Source organism: Ascaphus truei, chromosome 3 (genome assembly GCF_040206685.1).
Source record: "Ascaphus truei isolate aAscTru1 chromosome 3, aAscTru1.hap1, whole genome shotgun sequence".
In the NCBI taxonomy this organism is placed as follows: Eukaryota; Metazoa; Chordata; class Amphibia; order Anura; family Ascaphidae; genus Ascaphus; species Ascaphus truei.
This window is the reverse complement of record NC_134485.1, coordinates 230,660,452-230,685,733: the sequence shown is the minus strand read 5'-3', so window position 1 is coordinate 230,685,733 and position 25,282 is coordinate 230,660,452. Positions and strand designations below refer to the sequence as shown.

Below are 25,282 nucleotides of genomic sequence, written 5' to 3'. Positions count from 1 at the left end.
ACTCGACACAATTTTGCAGCACTTAACAGACAGGACTCCGTCTGATTAGAGTGCACAGTCAGAGAGAGAGAAAATATAATACAAATCCAATGTACAGTAATCCTTCATGATAAATCAGAAGATACTTGTTCAAAATTAATGATAACTTCAAAATCATGTTTTTAATGATTTACAATTTAACGTAGGGTTAACTTGTTGTATTTTTTCCTTCTTTTTTTTAACAAAATTGATGACTAATAGTACTACTTCAGTGTAGTTATAATTATTTATATCTGATTGAAGGCCATTAAATGCAATCATGGCCATTGAATTTGAAAAAAAGCCATTAACACTGTCTATAACTAGAAACTTGATTAATGCAATGTAATAAGTAACGAGTCTTAATTATTAAATGTCTATGATTGATGAAAGAAATTACATGCAATTTGCATATTAATGTGAGAAAAAGACATTGTCTAAATTGAACAGGTAAGTTGAACATGATGGACATATTAATGTTTTTTCGCAACCTCCTCTACTATATAAGTATGTGACAGCCTTGATCTATAAAGACATCTGCCATAAACATTTGAATGTAACAAACTTTTATAAACATTATTAACTATAATTTAAAAAAACATTTTTTTTGTAACTTTTCAACAAACTTTTTTTTCTTGGAATTTGTGTTTTTTTTCATTTCTTTTTTTTCTATAAAAAAACACATTTATTTAACCCAAAAAATACAAAGAGAGAACTTAGGGTGGGCTCAGAAATAGCAACACCGCAGAACAGCGAAAGCCGCAGTGTTAAAACCATGTCAGAGGAAAAGGCCATGTAGCAAGCAGCAGAAACAAATAGTGAGGATTTGTTTGTTGGAGATGAGAATAATATTAAGGGATGTGCAACATCCAACACTATCATGAAAAATCAATGATGGTGCATCACAACGCAACCCCAAACTTTATAAATGGGTAAGATGCAACCAGTGCAGTACGCATCTGTGTCATGATGACAGTCAAATAATTCTGTGTTCAGTATAGTGACAGACCCCGACAGTAAAGGATGAGGTAAAGAAGGGAAATTTAAAAAAAAAAAGCCAGAGGAACTGAATTGGGACTAAGCCAGTTGCTTTCAAGGTGAGGATGGAGAGGACAAGGTATCTCCATCGCCACATACTTCAGGAGGAGCAACAACAGGGACAGGGTCATCGGATTGCATTGAGGCTATTCGCAACCGCTCCAAATTGTAGAATAGTCAGGGTTTGAGCAGCCTCACATGCTTGCAGAAGGCCCATGTCCGCATCTCTTCAAGTACCTCACCCCTGCTACAAAGTGCCCACAGTATACATATTGCACCCTTGCACAATGCCCTTGCACAATGCCAATTAAACAATGTTTGTTCTGTGACACTGGATCCTATCCACTCTGAAGCCAACTTAATCTCTCTCTCACTCCCTGGTTCTGTTGTCTCTGTGGTGGTGGCAGTGAATGTGGGGGAGGAGGAGGTTCCACAGGTGGGAGATGAATGAAGAAGCAACAGAGTCACTTCTCACAGCAGGGGTGGACTGTGTAGTCTGCCTAGGCCGATCCGAGTAGGATCATCAGATTTGGAGACGTGAGAATGAGCAGATTTGCTGATGCAGTCTCTCCCAAAGGTCAGAGGGGTTGTTCTGCAAGTGTTGATGTGTCATTCACCGAGCCATGGTGAGGTAATTTGTAGAATTCCCTCACCATGGAGGTAGCTCCACTGGGAGGACGACTGCGTCCCTTTGATGCCCTGTGGAACATCAACCCCACCTACTGGAATGTTAATGAGCGAAGAGGACACAAATAACTTTTTGCTCACAGCTGCATTGAAAATCAACCACCCCAGTGTACATCTGCGTTGCCCCAAAGGCGGATAGCCTTTGTTTCAGCCGAAGGGCAGCCTAAGGGTTTGAGCCTTTTGGCTGCTGTTTGGTGATGTTAAAGTGATGGTAAAGCAGCTCTACTTCAATCAGAAAATCACAAGCCTTTTATTCCCTGTACCCAATTTTCCAACTCTATCTGTCCATGAAATGTCTGTGAATTGACTGTTTAACCTCTGCTCTTTTAATGTAACCATGTATTTTTATAACTCTGTGCCCAGAATGTACTTGAAAATGAGAGGTAACTCTCAATGTATTACTTCCTAGTAAAACTTTTTTATAAATAAATATAAATAAAAATGCCTGCGAGCTAAGGGGAAAGGCTGGAATACCATGAAGCCCAACCTGGCGACTACCACCATGAAGTCATCGAGAGGCATATCTGTGTTCTTCTTTCTCCAGGATGTTCCATGCTAAACTCATCAGAAGAGCCACCATCTCCACTACCGTTGTCACCCTCACCAAATTCAACGGATGCATAACCTTACCCTGTTGATAGGATTACAGCAATCACGACCTAACTGCTTGTAGCACCCACTGCTACCCAACCACTCCTGCCTAAAGATACTTCTCCTGAAACCCCATATCCCCACCTGATGATGCTTCATGTGCCCAAGCTAGAGCAACAAAGCAGCAGACATAGCAGACTCAGGTGGTGCAGCTGAAACCAGATCCAGTACACAGATTAAAAATCCATCATGGCGTACCACAATAGGCTAGAACTGGGCTCTATTCCAACAACCCAGACACCATCCTGACCTGCTTGTGCATGCATCACGATCTGCTGCATCTCCTGTTCACACACCTGTTCAAACAACAGCAAGAATCCTCAATCCCTGTAAATATACAGACAGAATCACCTGAGGTCAAGGACACAGAGGAAACAGCTGCTAACAAAGGTACAATGGCAAATGGAGAATAAACTCCAAGGACCGATGCTCCAAATACATGCAGGTAAGTTCTATAATATCCACAGACACTGTAATAATGAATAAGCGCTACCAATCAGTTCCCTGAGTAATTAAAACATGAGGCTGGTGGTGGAACTGTGCATAGGAGACTGACCATCAGGACGGGGCTAAAAAGTGGTAAGGAGATATGTAAACAGTATTGCCGTGTTCCCCACGTGGAACTGAATAGACAGCAAACAATCACTATTCTCCACCAATACCCTCACGTATCCCGGCGTCCCAAGCACAGCCAAACAGACCCGTAAAGAGTGAGTACTCACAACTCATCGAGTTCAATCCTCAAGCGCTGTATGCTGGGAAACCAATCAGGTACGCAGTAGAGCGTGCTCCAGCCCGAAATTCAAAAGGGAAAGAAGGTATTGCAATGGCGGTTCACAGCTCACCGTGGGGGTACGATAAAAATGTTCCAAACGCAATTAGAAAAAAGGTTTTTTATTCAGTGCATGTAGAGACAATTCTGCCACAGAGTAACTCTGACGCGTTTCGTCCAACCAAATTTGTCAAATTCCTATTGGTTGGATGAAACGCGTCAGAGTTACTCTGTGGCAGAATTGTCTCTACATGCACTGAATAAACAACCTTTTTTCTAATTGCGTTTGGAAACATTTTGATCGTACCCCCGCGCTGAGCTGTGAACCGCCATTGCAATACCTTCTTTCCCTGCTAACAAAGGTAGCCCTGACAGAAACGCACTCTCCAACAAATAGGCAAGTCTGCAAATCCTCCATTCTACCTGCTGCTTTTAAGATAGAGCTACTTGCCAACACACCCTGTTCTTCTGACACAGGCTGAAAAGCAATAGGCGCAGCAGGTTCCTGAGGCATGCACAGCAGCCACTGTACTATAGCTGGTACCAGAATAAAAATACACTGGTACACTGACCATTGCCCTTGCTGCTCCAACCTCATTGCTACTGTAAATCAGTCTGAGGAAAAAGTCCTCCTCAGTCTCACAGGAGGGGCAAGGCAGAACCCCTCCTGCCCTGGATGCCACCAATCATTCAAAAAAACAATTTCAACAAAATTAATTAATTTTAATAATAATAATAATAATCTATCTAGCTTTATCTCTTTCTCCATCTCTCTCCCCTTCCCCACCACACCCAGTCCCGCACACCCTCTCCCTTCCCTCATCAGAAAGTGTGACAAACAGGAAGGAAGTGGTAGTGGCAATATAAATGCTTTCGATTTCGGACTCCGTGTAATCCGTGAAATGGATTCCAGCCATGGATTCTGCCGAAGCTACGTGGCAAGAGCCAATCAACAGATTACGAGACTTCCACATGGATTTAAGAGGCTGCAATCCGCTTTCCTCCTTCAGATCAGACTGCACCCAAAAAGCAGGGGAAAATCCACAAAGCTGATTCTGACAAGTTAACTCATTTGTAATTACTACCAAAATATTTTAGGTTAACAGACCTCTGCTTAAACCCTTTCACTGCCAGAGGAACCTGCAACATATTGCGAAGTAATGGAGCTCAGTAAATGTAAGGTGGGGATAATTAGAATGTCAGAAGCAGGGCAGTGGTTGAGCCAATAAGATACAGTAGGTGAGACATTTTTAAGTAACTATTACAGAAGGAGAATATGGCGCCAAAAACATAGATTGTAAACTCATCTGGGCAGGGACTGTGTCTGTAAAAATTTCTATGTGCTGCATACTGCACATTATACTGTAATTGTGAAGTACTTTGAGTACCATTGAGAGAAAAACGCTATTAGAAATAATGTTATTATTATTATTAGTAAGTACAGAAGTTTGCCTCAACCCACGGAACCTATTTTAAAGCAGCAGTCCAAGCTGACGTTTTCTTTTTCTTTAATGTGTGCATCAATACAATCCACATGATAAGTAATAAGCTAAGTTGCCGATTGATCGGCGAAGATTTGGCTCAGGGGTTCACTAAGTGGCTGTAAGTGCAGCAGTAGAGAACCAAAGATGCAAAGTTCTGTGGGGAAGATCATGTGACCAGGCAGTCACTAAATACAATTGGTGCAATGCTAGAGAGAGTGCAGGGCTCAAAAAGGGGTATGTCAAAGCCTGTTTCAGAAGAGGAAGAGGATGTGACTTTGTAAATGGCCGCAGGAGGTTAAAGGAGGCCGCCATTGTAGAAACAAAAAATGCTTGTTACATTATAGTATATTAAAATAAAGAAAAACCTGGCGCCAAATAGTCAGTGGAATGTCCTGTACTCCTCAAGGGATCCGCACACTTGCTCGACAGACCATGCAAAGAAAAGAACACAAACAAACAAAAATCATAGCGCAACACTGTAGGGTAAGCAGTACTGCACTAATACACACAAACAGTTAAGAATCCTAGCGATTATTAAAATAATTATTTATTAAAAAGAACTATGCCAAGACCGACAATGGCAAATACAAGGAACCGCAGGTCATCCGGAGCACAAAAATTGGAGCCCTACTTACATACAGCAAGGTTTAAGCTCGCATGGTAGGAACAAGTCCTAGGTAGAGATGATCTCCCTGGCAGGTGATGCCTCTGCTCCACTGCGGCTCAGACACCAGTCAGTCCTTACGATGGTAACCGGAACAGCTCTGGCCGTGGGGGCTGGTGTGCGGGGTCCACAGCTCTGCACCGCGTGTAGACACACGCCTCACTTCCTCCTACGGAGCAACAGGAAGTCTCTGCGCGCCCGCGCGCGATAGTGCCCGTTGCCTTAAAGGAACAGCTGGCAGGCTGAAGGGAAAGTTGGGCTCCAAGGCCAAATGTCCTTAAACGTCCAAAGTCAGTCAAATAGTGGCTGTGCCACTAGCCCTACGCGTTTCGTAGATGTCACTCTACTTCCTCAGGGGCTGAAAACAATGATACTTGGTGACACATAGATATACCCTAGCCAATTAAAATTAATTGATCGTTTATAATTAAAACAGCCTGTATGTCATTAGTACCAAATCACTACATGGACTCTTAGACATACATGACATCAAACACATAAAAAACACATAAAAAACACATAGAAACAACAGTACCAGCATATGTCAAAACATGTATATACCCTAATGTCATATGCATATTAAGTAAACCTACAGAGGTATGAAAATATTCAAACTCTCCCCTTGGGTATAGTTAATTGCTACACAAACTCCTTTTGCTTTTAATTTAACAGGTTCTGCACTAGTCACTGACACAAAAGTTAACTCTCTCCTCACTTTTATCACTAGACCAATCTATTTCCCTAGAAAAGAACCCATGTCATGTATGTCTAAGAGTCCATGTAGTGATTTGGTACTAATGACATACAGGCTGTTTTAATTATAAACGATCAATTAATTTTAATTGGCTAGGGTATATCTATGTGTCACCAAGTATCATTGTTTTCAGCCCCTGAGGAAGTAGAGTGACATCTACGAAACGCGTAGGGCTAGTGGCACAGCCACTATTTGACTGACTTTGGACGTTTAAGGACATTTGGCCTTGGAGCCCAACTTTCCCTTCAGCCTGCCAGCTGTTCCTTTAAGGCAACGGGCACTATCGCGCGCGGGCGCGCAGAGACTTCCTGTTGCTCCGTAGGAGGAAGTGAGGCGTGTGTCTACACGCGGTGCAGAGCTGTGGACCCCGCACACCAGCCCCCACGGCCGGAGCTGTTCCGGTTACCATCGTAAGGACTGACTGGTGTCTGAGCCGCAGTGGAGCAGAGGCATCACCTGCCAGGGAGATCATCTCTACCTAGGACTTGTTCCTACCATGCGAGCTTAAACCTTGCTGTATGTAAGTAGGGCTCCAATTTTTGTGCTCCGGATGACCTGCGGTTCCTTGTATTTGCCATTGTCGGTCTTGGCATAGTTCTTTTTAATAAATAATTATTTTAATAATCGCTAGGATTCTTAACTGTTTGTGTGTATTAGTGCTGTACTGCTTACCCTACAGTGTTGCGCTATGATTTTTGTTTGTTTGTGTTCTTTTCTTTGCATGGTCTGTCGAGCAAGTGTGCGGATCCCTTGAGGAGTACAGGACATTCCACTGACTATTTGGCGCCAGGTTTTTCTTTATTTTGGTTTATTCTGTTAGTACTGGCAGTATCACCGGGCAGCCATCCTTTATTATAAGTTTTTTAATATCACACTGTGTATTACACTTTAGCGCTAGTTCACATTTTTTTTCTTCACCATTTCTGTATTATTGTATAAGTTTGTGTAGCAGCTTTAGTTAAAATGAATACTTTATTTCATTCACGTTCAAAGAGGGGTTTCAACATTGACCAGATTTTCAGTAATCAAGAAGGAATTCCCATATCGGAATCTCCTAAAGCAGACTTTCATCCGCTCATTAATGAGCTTGAAAGACTGCTTACTATAGAAACAAAGCAACTATGGGAAGTCATAGCACTTAGCAAGTATGGTGAATTTAACCGTATACCGCGTGGTTTAAGGATATTCAAACCTCCCACGACAGATTCTAATAATGAAGCATTCATGGGGGACTGGAATAAAGCCCTAGACGAATGCTCATTTAAATTAATGCAAATATTGATATCTCAAAGAAAGAAAACACTTTCTCAATTGGATGAGCAAATCAATGCTCTTCAGATCAAACTGGAAGAATTCCAGGATGACCAAGAGTTACTAGCTCTAGAGCCAGCAGTCAAGAAGCGACTTGACAAAATGGAAACAGAGCTAGTGAACAATAAACAAATCAAATTTCTACGCGATAATGTAGATTACGATACAGGGTGCTATAGGAATTGGAAACAAGATACGAGAGAATATAAAGATAAAAAGAATTATCATTCCAATTCCAATAAGAATAAATACAGGAATAAGAAGGCATATCATGATAAAGCCTTTGTTAATAGCCCCAGTAATCATACCTCTACTATCAGTAAGCCGAATCCCCCCCAACCCAAACCCACACTACCCATTCACAATACTCAGCAGTTTATTCTACAACGTAAACCTAATCCCATCACTAAGAATGCACCCAATGCAGTAATCCAACAGGCACCTATCCCTACTCACAATCAATTTGAAATTTTATCCATGGATGAGACTGTGGTAGAGGCAGAAGAAAGCATATATCAGCATCTCCCCCCCCAAAGCAGTAAGCAAGCTTTCTCTTTTTTAGAGTGGAGGAAGGAGAGGGAGCATATATTTCCGGAAGTAAAGGTCACCAAAGTTACAAAACCCCCTTTAGATTCTCTGCTTCATACTCACAAAAAAAGAAAAAACGAGTCAGAGGGAGAAGAGGAGGTAGGAACAAAAGAAGTAACTTAAAATCTGGTAACAGAGATAGCTGTAAAAATATTTTTAACATAAGCAAGTATCCTCTGAATGATACTGAAAAGATAGTCTTGGGCAAGGGACTCACATTCGCACCTGTGTGTGGGCCCAACAGCTTCAATCTGTTTATTGATGTGCAAAAATTTGCTAGAAAACTAGCTCTAAAGAAATATTTTGCTAAAGATGCCATCAGTAACCAGATTGAATTAGGGAGTATGAGCAATATATGCAGCACTGCTCCCTTTAGGAAACAATCCACTTTCAACCCCAAGTTTGTCCAGGGTCATTTTGTCAACACGTTTGTTGAAATGGTTTCCAGAGATTTGGAACAGTCGAGTCGCACTTTCAAGATTAAAAAAGATAACCTCAATCTGGAAGAAAAGCTGGCAGTAAAATCACTAGCCAGCAACGAGTCGATTGTAATCAAACCAGCTGACAAGGGGGGGGGAGTGGTAGTGATGGACAGTACCTACTACGTCCAAGAATCATCAAGATTGCTTGGTGACACTGCCACTTACCTCCCCCTTGACAATGACCCTACGGACATCTATCATTCAGAGCTTGTTGCCCTTTTAAATAGAGGTTTGACCAGTCAAGCTATCACGCAGGATGAATATGACTTTTTAAATAATTTGCACCCACGAATACCAATGTTTTATTTTATTCCCAAAATTCACAAGGACCTCCACCACCCGCCAGGTCGACCTATTATTTCTGGAATTCAATCACTCACATCAAATTTATCACAATTTATTGATTATTATTTACAGCCACTTGTAGTCAAATTAAAATCACATTTAAAAGACACCACACAAGTTTTGCATGTCCTGCGTGAGATTGATTGGAAATCCAGCTATGTATGGGTAACAGGAGATGTCACATCCCTCTATACCATTATAGACCACCATTTGGGATGTGAGGCTATAAAAGCAGCCTTTCAAGAGGATAGCACTATGTCCACAGCACTTAAGGCCTTTCTGATGGATGGGATTAGGTTTATACTTACCCACAATTATTTTTGTTTTAATTTACAGTATTATTTGCAGATATGTGGCACCGCTATGGGCACGAGGTTTGCACCAAGTTATGCGAACATCTTTATGGGGCAATGGGAGAAGGAGGTTATTTGGAATAATTGCCCATTTGGTGCCAACCTCGTGCTCTGGCGACGCTACATTGATGACGTTATTTTCATTTGGGATGGGGATTTGGAGTTATTAGACGAATTTATTTTATACCTTAATGCGAACGAAAGAAATTTGAGATTTGTTTGCCAGTATGATAGGAACACTATAAATTTCTTAGATCTCAATATCAACATCACTGATGATCAAATACACACACAAATATATTTTAAACCCGTACAGGCCAACAATTATGTCATGGCCAACAGTCACCATAATCCGCAATGGATTAAGAACATCCCCAAAGGGCAGTTCATCCGGCTGAGGCGTAATTGCTCAAATTTGGAATCATTTGCGGTACAGGCGGATGAACTTAAAGAAAAATTTCTTGAAAGGAATTACCCTATTGAAGAACTTGAGAGCACAATATCCCTGGTCCAAGATATGGACAGGAATAAGCTCCTTCAATATAAAGAGAAAGGGTTAGATCAAGGAAGGAATAACATCTCTTTCATTACCCAGTATAACGCTATGGCCCCAAGAATAAGAAACATCTTTGCCAAGCACTGGCCAATTTTGCTACAGGACGCTACACTTTCACAGGTACTAACTCCGAGACCTTCCATTATTTTTAAAAAAGCAAATAATTTCAAAAATAAATTGGCACCCAGTTGTCCGTTACATCAAGGGAAGGATAAAATGATAACCACCAAGGGTCCTAATGGGTTCAAACCATGCAAAAAGTGCATAGCATGTAAATACAGTAGGTGTAACATTGAGTTTAGATCTAATGTTACTGATAAAATATACAAGATTATGTCGCACATCACATGTAAATCGCAATTTGTAATTTATGTATTGCAATGCCCATGCGGCTTGCAATATGTGGGACGCACTGGTAGAACCTTTCAAAGACGTATTTATGAACACGTCTATAATATAAAGAAAGGTCTAACAACGCACAGTGTGTCCCACCATTTTCTGTTGCATCACGGCAGAGACCCAAAGGGCCTGGTCTGTCAACCCATTGAGTTATGCACTCCAGATTAGAGAGGTGGGGACACTATTAAACATATAAACAGACGTGAGGCCTTTTGGATCTTTGAACTGAAGACCCTGTCCCCCAATGGTCTTAACATAGATTTTGAATTGGGTTCTTTTCTAGGGAAATAGATTGGTCTAGTGATAAAAGTGAGGAGAGAGTTAACTTTTGTGTCAGTGACTAGTGCAGAACCTGTTAAATTAAAAGCAAAAGGAGTTTGTGTAGCAATTAACTATACCCAAGGGGAGAGTTTGAATATTTTCATACCTCTGTAGGTTTACTTAATATGCATATGACATTAGGGTATATACATGTTTTGACATATGCTGGTACTGTTGTTTCTATGTGTTTTTTATGTGTTTTTTATGTGTTTGATGTCATGTATGTCTAAGAGTCCATGTAGTGATTTGGTACTAATGACATACAGGCTGTTTTAATTATAAACGATCAATTAATTTTAATTGGCTAGGGTATATCTATGTGTCACCAAGTATCATTGTTTTCAGCCCCTGAGGAAGTAGAGTGACATCTACGAAACGCGTAGGGCTAGTGGCACAGCCACTATTTGACTGACTTTGGACGTTTAAGGACATTTGGCCTTGGAGCCCAACTTTCCCTTCAGCCTGCCAGCTGTTCCTTTAAGGCAACGGGCACTATCGCGCGCGGGCGCGCAGAGACTTCCTGTTGCTCCGTAGGAGGAAGTGAGGCGTGTGTCTACACGCGGTGCAGAGCTGTGGACCCCGCACACCAGCCCCCACGGCCAGAGCTGTTCCGGTTACCATCGTAAGGACTGACTGGTGTCTGAGCCGCAGTGGAGCAGAGGCATCACCTGCCAGGGAGATCATCTCTACCTAGGACTTGTTCCTACCATGCGAGCTTAAACCTTGCTGTATGTAAGTAGGGCTCCAATTTTTGTGCTCCGGATGACCTGCGGTTCCTTGTATTTGCCATTGTCGGTCTTGGCATAGTTCTTTTTAATAAATAATTATTTTAATAATCGCTAGGATTCTTAACTGTTTGTGTGTATTAGTGCAGTACTGCTTACCCTACAGTGTTGCGCTATGATTTTTGTTTGTTTGTGTTCTTTTCTTTGCATGGTCTGTCGAGCAAGTGTGCGGATCCCTTGAGGAGTACAGGACATTCCACTGACTATTTGGCGCCAGGTTTTTCTTTATTTTGGTTTATTCTGTTAGTACTGGCAGTATCACCGGGCAGCCATCCTTTATTATAAGTTTTTTAATATCACACTGTGTATTACACTTTAGCGCTAGTTCACATTTTTTTTCTTCACCATTATAGTTTATTAGAAATTAAATTAATTTTTTTAATGCTTCAAGCATTTTCTCACAGTACAGAACTGATTTATTAAAAAAACAACACATGTAGGATATTTATTGGACTGTAGCTTTAATACATTGAGGTGTATGTATAAACAGAGAAAAGTGTGTTTTAGACTGCTCCATTATTTTGGAGCACAGCTGCAGCATGTGAAAGAACAGTTATAGTTACACCTGATGTAGCATGGTAGACTTTTGGAGGTAAAGAAAAGGCCAAAAGAAATACTGTACGCAAAGAGATGCGAAATGTGATATATCGCATTACAATCTGTGCGCCACGTAACTCAGTCTCCCCCCACTGACACTCCCCAAGGGGGAACATTGGAGCAGAATGCTTTGATATATAAGCACGGGAGTAAAATTGCCATTATAAATAAAACCCATAGACTCCATTGTTCAGTTTTCTTAGCTAAAACAATAAATGATAAACTTGGAATGTGATATTTGGTTTAGAACCTGTTGCATTCCAAGACAATGTGAGGGGAGTCAAATCAATTTAAGTAACATTTGTTTTTTCTTGTCAAATAATTTTGCCATGAACATTTTACCCAGATGTAATATTTAAATACTGGTTATTTTATCAAAACAAACCAAATGTACAGGTATAAATACATTAGAGACTGAAAAAAACATTCAAGGTGTCTGTATCCCAGCTGGCTACCAAATATAGCCCGATTAAAGTAATGCACAACCAATCTATCAAGCAACCAAGATAACTCCACTGAATTTCTTTACATTTGCGATGATTAATGTGTTTCAAAACAATAAGTAGAATCATTACTTTTACTCTGGGCTGTTTAATTGTAATGCTATTTGTTAGTGTTTGTTCTAAATACACAAGCACATTAATTCTAATTACAGAACTAATATGTTACATAATAAAGCTTTTGTAGTTTGTTTCCTGATCATTTTCCAAGGAGGAAATTATTTAACTCTTTACAAAGCTAACGGTGCTTTAAAAATAAGCTGTTACTGACTCTTCTAGCATCAAGAGATCAAAAAGCCCTGCATCCATTGGCCTGGTGTCATCAATCTCCGTTAAAACTGAGTTAATATCGCACCCGGTAAAAAAAGAAAGTAATCAATATTGCACTAATAATTTACCGGGTGAGATATTTTAGTCACAATGCAGTAATTAGTGCTACTGTTAACACATTAATTACAACACCACGATTGCATGGCTAATATTCCTACCATAGGGTTCTGTAGACCACAGGCATCAAAGGGGTTTATATTAGTATAACTACACTACCTAGACCTGGCTGTCTGAGTTGTTAGTAAAGCACTGCACGATGCAATGCTTTAGTAATAGCAAAGGCCAGCAAGGGGTTCATCTCCCCAACCCCCATCCTGGGAGGTCTAACCACCCTCCTCGGGGGAACTAAATAGAAAGGCCTAAGTCAGAAAATGTCTCTATTGTTCCCATTATTTTTATTTAGTATCACTGATTTTTATAGAAATCCCCAGTGGCCATTTTATTCCCTCACTTAAATCCTATTTTTTTTTTTACTATCCCAGAAATGGAGAAATGGCATGCAGATACAAGGAACTTATTTATTGTTAAGTTAAGCAGGGAGGTGTGTTACTTTATGACCATGGAAGTCTACATTATTTACACAAAATATCTTTTATTAAAATAGCATAAAAATGTACAGTATATATGATTTGTATGCAACGTCTGGCATACACAATCTCAAGCATTCATGGAAATAGCATTGATGTATACTTTTTATGTCTCTCCAATAAAATGCTTTCATCTAGGACTAAAACAGGCTCAAGAACTCCTAGAACTTAAAGCAATTTAAACAGTTCATATTCATTGTTCCAGCCATCAAGCAAAGTACTTCATTTCAAGGTTAATGATGCCCTAAACTCACTTTTTATACGTATAATATAGCAGGGTTAAGGATCATGAGCTTATAACTTAAAAACAGTGCAATGAACCCAATCTAAAATCTTCAGATATTACTCTGGCTTGATAAGATCCAACACTTGGAGACAAAGATAATTTCAGGTCATTGCTTGTGCACTTCTGACTGATGCTAGTTATAAACTTGCAACAATGTACAGTATGTGAACAGACTCTTCGTTTCTTCTCTTAAGATAAGTGTGTTTCATCAGTGTACATTTAGCTTGAACTGCCAAGCAAAGCAGTAAGAGAAAATCATTCTGCTACTGATAGACTTGTGGGTCCCTAATCTTATGTGTTTTGACATACAAACAGATTTATATATTTCCACTCCTTAATGCAGTAAACATGTTCTTATTAAATGTATGATATACTGTACATTAACCTGCGGAAACAGCAACACGTTAAAGGTGATGATGAAACATTAGCATAAAAGTGACCGAGACCTGCACCACTAACACCAGGACATGCATCAACAGCTGCTACAGTACAGTGCGTTTGGCTCAGGTGAAGAGTGCAAGGATTGCATGTTTGTTAACTAGGTGGCAAACCATTGAGCCACGACCACCCTTTCTGTGGAACAGTTTGCACCATTGAAAATCAAGTTTTGCAGGTGAAATGACCCACTACTGACATTTCCTGTTCAATGTATTATCCCTGCACGTACTTGCTTTAAACCAGCTCCAGGGAGTATCCTGTGTAGGGGAAAATCCTTCACCTTGAATTTCCTGATGTTATTTTCAAGCTATCACTCTAATGTACTTCTCATCCGAGTTAGTGCTACTGCAAAATCCAACCGTGTTAAATTCACATTGGCCTATAGTTACTAAGCAATGCTATTACATAACATTCCTTCTGGCTCTGAAAGGCACCCATCCATCCTTTCAAGTGAATATCCCCTAAGGTGCCTTCCAGCACCGGAAGGTGTCATGTGACATAGCACCATTTAGTAAATATGGGCCATGGTGCTTAAAAAGTCACAATATTCACAGACATGCTGGTGGGTGTAATATGCAAAAGAACAAAAAAAAAGAACAACAAACTTCCAAATTAACATTTATTACTTTTTCTCATGTCTAAAAACGTAATAAAATTGCATAAAAGCCTGAAATGTATTAACCCCTTTATGTCAAATACTGTAGGTGGTCTTTAGTTTTCATGAAGTATGTTTCATTAAAAAAATGAAATGCTAGAAGCATACAAAAATAAATCCCTCAAGCACAGATGCCATTTTTCTCTGGCCCATCATTTTTCTGAGAGAAGAATCACCTCCATCAGCACTGCTCTCTATCTACATATATTTAGAGCAGACAAAATGTTATAAAACTTTCAGGAATTCTAGTTTTCCGGCATAATCCTCTTAACATGATAACATTTGACAACTGACTTTACTGAGATATCTGGCTGTTTTCTTGCCTTAAGTTCCTATCCCTTGGATAGATGTCAGCAAAATTCTGGTGGGAAATTTAACACTCAGTTTTGCTGTCTTAGTGCTCAGCATCAGAATAAAAGATCACCACAAAAAATACCAAACCTCTTGAAACCCCTGTCATTGCAGAAGTATGGACAATGTGTGTCATGGACATACAATCTGGGGCTAGGAAACAGATTCTTGATTGCTTACCTATGTCACCAAAACCCACTCCAGAGAGTGACTAAAAAAAATATCTATGCACACAACCAGTTTAATACATAGTTACATAGTTGATGAGGTTGAAAAAAGACATACGTCCATCAAGTTCAACCTATGCTAAATTTAGACAACAGATACTTTATCCAATATCTATACTTCCTTATTATTCCAGAGGAAGGCAAACAAAAAACCCCAGTGGCATATCATCCAATGATATCTCATAAGGGGAAAAATAAATTCCTTCCCGACTCCAGGAATTGGCAATCAGATTATTCCCTGGATCAACATTCTTTCCATGTTTACTTATTTGGTATATAGCTTTATAACTTTCCTTTCTAAAAGATGTCCAACCTTTTTCTTGAACAAATCTATTGTATCTGCCATCACAATCTCCATGGGTAATGAATTCCACATTTGAACTGCTCTTACTGTAAATAACCCTTTCCTTTGTTGCTGGTGAAATCTCCAACCTTAAGGGATGACCCGGTGTCCTTTGTACTGCCCTTGGGATGAATAGTTCTTTTGAAAGCTCCTTGTACGGTCCCCGAATATATTTGTATATATTTATCATATCCCCTCTTAGATGCCTCTTTTCTAATGTAAATAAATCTAATTTAGCTAGCCTCTCCTCATAAGTTAAATTGTCCATCCCATGTATTTATTTGGTGGCTCTTCTCTGCATTCTCTCTAGTTCCATAATGTCTTTTCTAAGGAGTGGTGCCCAAAATTGTACTTCGTATTCAAGGTGTATGTGACGGTCGTGAGGATTTGGCCCGGGATTAAAGGGGTTACACCCCAATTGGCCACCCTCTAACCTCACCAGGGAGACAAGGGGTTAACTGGGCTGAGGTCCAGAAAGGTGATTTAACCCTTGTTATAACATGAAAATGTATATTCCCCTGTGTAAATGTATTGTGTTATGCCAGTGTCTGCACCACACACACTGGGGCTTAAGGGGTTAATAAGCTACAGTTTAAGAAAATACAACTGTATTGTGTCTTGTCAGAAAATCTGGACTTCAAAAGGCATCCTGTTTGCAGGAAGCTAGAGTGGGGTGTGAGCATTATAACTCACACTTACAAAGGCCTCTGATTCAGGAGGTCTGGGCATTAGGTGAGAAATCTAAAACCAGGTGACAAATGTCCCCCACCCAGGGGTCCCTGCATCAAAGGGTTTATTTATGGGGGCAAGGGGGCAGTTACACCAAGAGATATCAGAATGGGTGACCTTATTAAATATAAGAATATTATGAGATGTCCTTGGCTGAACGTGCTAAGAGTTACATAGGTGTATTCGTGGGACTTACCCGCAACTAACAGATACAGACACCAGAGGTTTAACAGATACTAAGAGGCAGATATTAATATCTCTCTTAATTTTAGTACTACATGGTAATGACGGAATGTATTAATATGTCTCGCGGGCCAGTATGTACTACTGAACTGAAGTTATGAAGTTATTTACAGGTTATATGGGAATTTTGGTTGTGTTCTGTTATGGTAATAAGCAGGAAGAACATCCTGCTGGAATTTACAAAGCCTGGTGATCAAAGGCTCAATTGCCTAATTGTGTATGCGGGACCCAGGAACTGTTTGGGTTTTTTTTAAATGTGATACTTCACACTAAACAAGGGAAGCCCAAAAGCTGCTTGAGGAAGCTTCAAAGAGATGTTTGCTAGACAGCGCGGCATCTTGAATGTAAGAAAAGGGTTAAAATGGTATATAAGCCAGAGTCACCCCTTACTCATTGTCTGTTCTATACCATCTTGATTGCCTAGAGAAACGCTATGCAATGTCTTCATGCCGGAGGTCTTTCATGTCTTTGGTGGCTTGATGACTATGAAGAAGTGCTGTATGAACTGCCAGTCCAGATATGACTGCTTCATCATTTCCATTTTAAGTAAGTGTCTATATTTTGCCTGTTATTTGTATATCTGATGTGTTCACCTTTATCAAGGAATAAATTATATTTTATCATATCTAAGTCTCGTCCCAGTTCAAACCCAGTTATATAATATATATATATATATTTTTGTGTAAATTACAGCCTGCCATAAAGTCACCGTGACAGTGTAGTCTTACTAATGATTTGTAAAGGGGCATAATTATGTTTACTTCCCTTCCATCCATTGCCTGTTTAATGCAAGATACGATCTTGTTTGCCTTTGCAGCTACTGCATGACATTGGGCACTATTGCTAAGCCTGCTGTCTACAAGCACTCCTAAACCCTTCTCCATCAAGGATTCACCCAATTTATCCCCGTTTAATTTGTATGTCACCTGTTTATTCTTTCTTCCCAAATGCATAACCTTACATTAATCTGTATTAAACCTCATCTGCTATTTACCTTCCCAAGTTTCCAGTCTCTCCAAGTCCTTCCGGAGAGAAATTTTTCTACTACTTTCACAATTTAGTATCATCAGCAAATATGGAGACTTTGCTCTCGATGCCAACCTCAAGGCCATTAATAAACAAGTTAAAAAGCAGGGGTCCCAGTACCGATCCTCGATGTACTCCACTCACGACCTTAGGACAACCTGAAAAAGTTTCATTTATGACAACCCTCTGTTGTCTAGCCTTCAACCAGTTTTCAATCCAAGTGCATGTATTTGTACTGAGCCCAATTTGCTTTATTTTGTACACCAACCTCTTGTGTGGAACCGTATCAAAAGCCTTTGCAAAATCTAAGTAGACCACATCAACTGCATTACCCTGGTCTAAATTCCTACTTACCTCCTCAAAGAAACAAGTAAGTTTAGTTTGGCACGATCTATGCATCATAAATCCCTGCTGACTATTACTAATAATTTTGTTTTCCATTAGGTATTCCTGAATATTATCCGTATTAAACCTTCAAGTAATTTCCCCACTATTGAAGTCAAGCTTACAGGTCTGTAATTCCCCGGTTGTGATCTAGCTCCCTTTTTAAATATAGGCACCACATCTGCTTTACGCCAATCTTATGGTACTGAGCCTGTGGAAATGGAGTCCTTGAATATTAAATGTAATGGTTTGGCTATTACTGAACTTAACTCCTTGAGAACGCTTTGATGTATGCCATCGGGGCCAGGAGCCTTATTTACTTGAATTTTTTCAAGCCGCCAATGAACTTCTTCTTCAGTTTACCAATTGTTCATTAATATGGAGGCTCTGTCTTCCTCCTGTGGCACTACAATTGAAATTCATTCTTCCCTGGTAAACACAGAGGCAAATAATTTGTTTCATACCTCTGCTTTTCCCTTATCTCCAATAATCTGCCTGCCCATCTCACACTGAAAGGGTCCTATATTTTGTTTTCTCATTTTTTTGTTATTAAGGTACTTAAATAACTTTTTGGGGTTGATGTTACTTTCTATTGCAATCCTTTTTTCATTATCCATTTTTGCTCATTTGATTGCCCTTTTGCAATTGTTATTACATTATAATTCTGATACGATGTCTCCGTCCCTTCTGACTTAAAGAATCTAAACGCCTGTCTCTTTTCCATTTCCTCCCCTACCTGTTTATTTAGCCACATTGGTTTTGACTTAATTATTTTATACTTATTACCCAAGAGTATACACTGATAAGGGGGCTTTTCTAACAATGTTTTAAAGACTGCCCATTTATCTTCTACATTTTTCCCTGCAAAAGCATCATCTCAATGTATTACTTGTAGATTAGTCCTCAGTTTATTAAAATCTGCCTTTCTTAATGAAATTCATTTGGAATAAGAAAACCCAAGGATTGCTAAGGGAATACTGACGAGACCCACGTCAAGAGGAGGGCTAGCGGTACCATGTTTGTTCGCCTACTACAAAGCGGCCCAATTGGCCCAAATTCTTCAATGGCACACAGACCCAAGCCTTAGGAGATGGGTAGAGTTGGAGAAAAAATGTTGTGCACCGATTGATATCCAGAAGCTGATCTGGCTGCCCAAGAGAAGGGCGCGTCAGATCGGCACACCGCTACAGACCATTGCCAACTCTATTCGAGTGTGGGAGGACACTAAATTTCGTTGTAATTTAACCACAAAGGCATCACTCATGACGCCAATCATCGGCAACCCAGATTTCGCTCCGGGCCTGAATAGTAAAAACATGAATTATTGGATACAAGCGGGCATTACCCGACTTCATGATCTGGAGGGCAGAATACATATACAATCATTTGAGCAAATTAAATCTGCAAAGAATATTCCAAATACAGAATTTTTTAGGTACCTCCAGATCAGGGATTTCTACAATAAAACCCCAGTTAGACCAAAACGCACTAATTTTGAGCAGCTGTGTTCCAGAGGGACGGACACAAGGGGACTCACATCTAGGATGTACGGGGAGGTGGTCTGTCCGAAAACGACAAGCGAGACCCGGTTGCACTACATTCGCCAGTGGGAGACAGACTTAGGGGAGACATTAGAGGATGAGGAATGGGAGCAGATCACACAAGCAGCAGCTAAAAGCTCCATCTGTACCACACTAAAGGAGAACGCGTATAAGGTCCTGATGCGTGGTACTACACCCCAACTAGATTAGCTAAATTTGTTAAGGGCTACTCCCCGCTCTGCCCGAAACAGTGCGGGGAGGTGGCCGACCTGCAACACATGCTGTGGTCCTGCACAAAAGTGGTCCCGATTTGGGAACAGATTAGAGACTGGTTACAGCGGATTCTCGGTTGGGAGATCCCCCTGGACCCGTGGTTGTTCCTGCTGGGCAGACGGATCCAGGGTATGCCAAATGCGACGCATAAATTAATCGCGCATTTTGCAATAGCCACTAGATGCGAGATTGCAGCACTATGGAAGCAGCCAGTAATCCCAGTTATCCCCAAGATTCGGAATCGGATTTGGCACGTTTGCCGGATGGAACAATTAACGAGTTTAGTTAATGACACCGGCACAAACTTTCTAAAGGTCTGGTCACCCTGGCTGGTGCAGACGGACATCCCTGGGGTGGACGCCACCGCAATCCTGCTATAATAGTTACGGATGCGTTCTCCTTTGGAGGTCAGAGACCAGACGACAAATAGTGATGAACAGGTAGGTGACAGCCCCCTGGGTAGTAACCCAATGCGCCAGTTCTATAGAATTAATGAGATAAACTAGAGAGGGAAGCAACATAACAAAAAGGGATATCTACAAGGAAAAGAAGCTGGAAAGCGACTACAAGTCGACAGGAATACCTCGAGAAGACCCCACCCCCCCTCCTCCCCCCCTCCTTCCTCCCCTGCCCGTTGTCTGGTTTGTCTTGTTTGTCCTATATGTATGATCTCTGTTTCATACTGGAGAAGTTATGATAACCGCATGTTTGAGAAAAAAAAAATAAAATTATTGGGGAGTTGTACTACAATGGGATGTGATATAATGTCAAAATTTGTGACCCCAATAAAGAAAATTTGAAGTGGAAAAAAAAAATCTGCCTTTCTAAAGTTTAAAGTCTTTGTTGAATCCAAGTAATCTGTTTTTTTATTTCAAAAGAGACCATGTTATGATCACTGCTACCCATATGTTCCAGGACTTGAATATTTGCAATTATTTCTACATTGTTTGATATTACCAAATCTAGTATTGCCCCTCTTCTGGTTGGTTCCTCAATAATTTGGGTCATATAATTGTCTTTAAGCACCCCAAAAAACAGTTTCTTTTTGTTGTAATGCTAATCTCATTGCCCCAGTCTATGTCTGGATAATTAAAATCCCCCATTATGCAAACATGACCCAGTTTTGATGCCTTCTCCATTTGCAAAAGTATTTTAGCTTCCCCAATCTCACAGATATTTGGTGGTTTATTGCATATCCCTACAAACATTTTCTTAATACTTTTACCTCCACTGCTAATTTCTATCCACAAGGTCTCTACATTTTCAACATTCCCTTCATAGACATCATCCTTTATAATAGGTTTTAGATCCGGTTTAACATATAAGCATACTCCACCTCCTCTTCTATTTGCTCGATCCTTCCGAAAAATGGAATAACCTTCTAAATTAACTGTCCAGTCATGAGTTTCACCCCACCATGTTTCAGTAATGCCTATGATATCATACTGCTCCCTTGCAGCTATTAATTAAAGCTCCCCCATTTTATCTGTCAGACTTCTTGCATTAGCATGCATGCATTTATGTTTTTTTTTCAGCCTGTACTATTATCTTATCTTCTCCTTACTTCCAAGCGCCAACTTGGTTTAGTCTTTAGACGTTTTCTAGTATTATCTGTATTTACTATGAGTGTCTCGCTGCTTGTCAAACTCGCACTTGCCCCCATTCTACCTCCATAACCCTTTGTTTCCTCATCTATTCTATATTCTATATTCTAATGTATACACATTATGATCATGACCGACCAGGCTTGGAAATCAATCCACTAAAAATGAGAACTTTCAGCAGATCGTGTAACTTATTATACATTTTGCTTTTTTTTTTGCCAGTACTGGAGCTGTTAAGAATCATTTGTTTTAGATCCCCTTAGTATCACAGACAATACAGTATGAACCCATACTACAGGTCGCTGCCTCAATTTCAGTCACAGTTATAGTATATTTTGTCTATATCTCAAGTGATGTCCCAAATGATTTTTTGGCCTACCGTCTCACTAAAACTCAATAGCCCCAATTCAATATATTGTAGTTGGAAGTACAGTAGTTATGCAACATTAAGGCTGCAATAAACTTCATTCACTTGAATGGAAGTTAACACTTCCAAGGTTTTAACAAGTGTATGCCAACTTGTGAAACTCTTTCTGCTAGTCACAATCCAACATGTCAATTTTAAAACTAGTGCTCAATGTCAAAATCCTCTCAAGTGTACTTCTTTCCTTATAACTTTATTGTCTGTTGAAGCTCTATTGCAATTTGTACATCTTTGACTGTCTCATTGTAAATATGTAACGTTATTGATTCTGGGAAACTCTACCTTCTAGTTATTTAGAATCAAACACTAATGTTCAAAAAGTTCAATAAAAGTGTTATATTGGGTACAGGTAATATATCTGCGTACATCCGGTTAGATCAATCAGGCATTTCATGTACTATGACATGTGTTACCAGACGCCAGAACGCCGAAAGCAGCAGGAGCAGTCTCTCACTCAGCACTCTCCAATGGTATCCAGCTGGTGCCTCTGGATCATGTTCTCTGCAGGTAGGTAGCCACTCCCAGAGTGTCGCTATAGATCCTCCTTCCGCACCATTGCGGTATCGTCTGGCGACTTGCTTCAAAGGACAGGAAGCTTCGGTGTGGGGAAAGTAGTAATCCACAGTCACACTTGCTAGCAGCTGATCTGCGCAATCACCATCGGAGGGTGCTGAGTGAGAGACTGCTCCTGCTGCTTTCGGCGTTCTGGCGTCTGGTAACACATGTCATAGTACATGAAATGCCCGATTGATCTAACCTGATGTACGCAGATATATTACCTGTACCCAATATACCACTTTTATTGAACTTACTTCACTATGTGTGCTGTTTTTTCTTGTCTTTTACTGATCTATAGGGGTGCTGAGCCACTCCAATATCAGCAGCAGCAGCAGACGCCATCGTCACCCTAATAGAGGTTGTTGGTAACACATAAATTATCACAGAGGTGTAAATTATTATGTGTGGTTTTTAATATATCTCCACCTTTCACAGAGTATTTATTAGTAGCGCACTTTATTCTATTATCTGTTCACTAATGTTGAATAGTCCCTCATTTTCCTTCTAAACCATCTATCTGCAGAACATTGCTCCCATCGCTTGGTCATTTGTGAAAGTTTCCCTATACAAACTCATCCCCATGAACTGTGCATATCTATCTTATTGCCGTGGCTGGTGTAGAATAACTTTATATGACCTAAGGGGAAAGGGGGACGATAGACAGCACACTGATAGTGTTAAATTTATGCAATTGCAGGGTGCACAGAACAAAAGGGGACCCTTATTCCCTTGGAAAGTACTAACAAATCTACGTAAGTACCAGCACTCATTGTCTAATGGCGAAATGATGAAAACAGTTGTAATGCAGAAAATACATTTAATAATAAAACAAACCAGAAATAAATCAAATGTGTTTGCAGAAACCAGTGTCACAAATGGGCATGTCACAAAGTGAGGGGTGGGGGGAAAAAAGGAAAAGGGGAAAAAAACATGAAACACAAGGAATATACACAAAAAACGGAGAACGGAAAGTATGCTTATATCAGCTCTCACATTCCCAGCATTCTCAAACCCCAATATATATATAACACTATACTACATTTGCCATGCTCAGTAGCACTCCTTTTGGCATATATATATATATATATATATATATATATATATATATATATATATATATATATATATATATATATATATACACAAACAACATAAATATACAACATTATCAGCTCTGCCTTTTCATCTTGTGAAGTAACAGTCTGTTATTAATAATGGTGATCATTAATCTCCCAGGTATTACATGATCCCTTAATATTTTAGTACTTAAACTAGTAAATTGGTAAACCATCCAATCAGCACTGAAAACAGTTTCTACCATTGTATACATCAAACTATGGGAGTCATCATGCTGTAGCTTGCCAAGTACTCTAATCATGTTTTAGCAGTGCTTTAGGTATATAGTATAAGGCAAGATTAGTCAAATAATAGGCCGAGGTGTGACGTAGACATTTAGCTCTGACTGAACTCCAGAATTGACTTTTAGTGCAGATTCTTCCCTTTTCCCTCTCTGCTCAAAATTAGTCATGTTGGAGAGTCTCGACCATACACTAGTTGAATTGGCCCTAACGATTTAAGCTCACATAAAGAGGACCCCTGTGAAAATGAACTTAGTAGCCCAAGTGTTTGCCATGTAATATCATATTACTGTAGAGTTGCTTTTGAGATATATACTCTTTGCTTTTATAGTTGGCAAACATACTGCTGATTACATTACTTACTAAAGATTAGTATAATCTACTAAAAGAAAAAAAATACAAGAATTTTTTTTATCAGCGCTAATCTTCAGTATGATTTCTACAGAGAAAACATCTGTTTTAAAAGTCTAGAATTACTATAATACACAGTGAGTATAAATGAACAGCCTGTCAAGTTTTATTCCAAGTCCTTTTTCTTTGAGTACATTTTATTGAATATATCCATTAATGTGCATCAATCAAAACTGCTTTGCAGTTTTAAAATATACATATTTCATATTACAAAAGCACTTTCTTTATAGAGCACACTAATTCCTCATAAGATATGTTTTTAAAGTAGATTTTTATAGATGAGAATGAATCAGAGTGCTAAATTGTATCTTTATGGTTAGACCGTACCTCGTAAAATAAATTCAGTTGGCCACTGTAATTTTTCTAAAGTACGAAACAGACCATTTTATTTGGACTGAATATATTTTAACATACAGTATTGTATAGAAATATATGTTTTCTGTTGTTCTGTAAAAGTAACAAAATACTTCTTTTACATATGTCACAGTCGGGAAATTATACCTATAGCCACTCTGATGTTGCAGCCCTACTTTGGTTTCTCAGGGTGCTGAATATTCCATGTAGTCAGTGATACTGGATATGGTTCTTCAGAAATCAAATTATTGTGTACAGAGCTTTCAAACCCTCATATTGTAAGTTTCTTCTTCAAGTCTACTCTAATGTTGGTCCGCTAAAAGGTTTCGCATCCTACTGTACACTAAATCTGCGTTTCTTCAGGACCAATACGGCTCATATAACTTTGAACAAAAGTCATTGAATAAGGAGTTACTGTAAAACCAATGCAACTGAAATTACCTTTGTAATGCACAGAACCCTTGTTATACTAGTTCTACTTTATATTGAAACTACACTTATTTGCTATTATTCTGCCACCCAGCTACAGTCATTTTTTCCCCCACCAACATAGCAATTATAAAAGCTTGACTCTTGCTTAACAAATACAGAAAGTTTAATGTTACTTAGTGATAATGCAGAATAGTTCCATAGGATTCAATGGCAGTGGTAACGCAGAATATCACAACATATTGTATATTACCATAGCATTACAGAGGTTAAAATAAACCTGGCTACATCTCTATATCTCACAATCAATTACCTAGAAAGAGCACTGACATGGTATGGGGATATCACTACAGAGGGCCCTGCAATCCTACGCATTTTGCAAGATCTCTCCTGTATATACACAACTTTTTTTCTAATAACTACAGT

At 39.6% G+C, this 25,282-nt stretch overlaps 1 protein-coding gene across 17 annotated transcripts in view; it reads right to left on the bottom strand.

The window, feature by feature from the left end:
- Nucleotides 1–25,282, bottom strand: part of DMD (dystrophin) — a 2,761,517-nt gene that overhangs the window by 689,050 nt on the left and 2,047,185 nt on the right. The window lies entirely within an intron of this gene.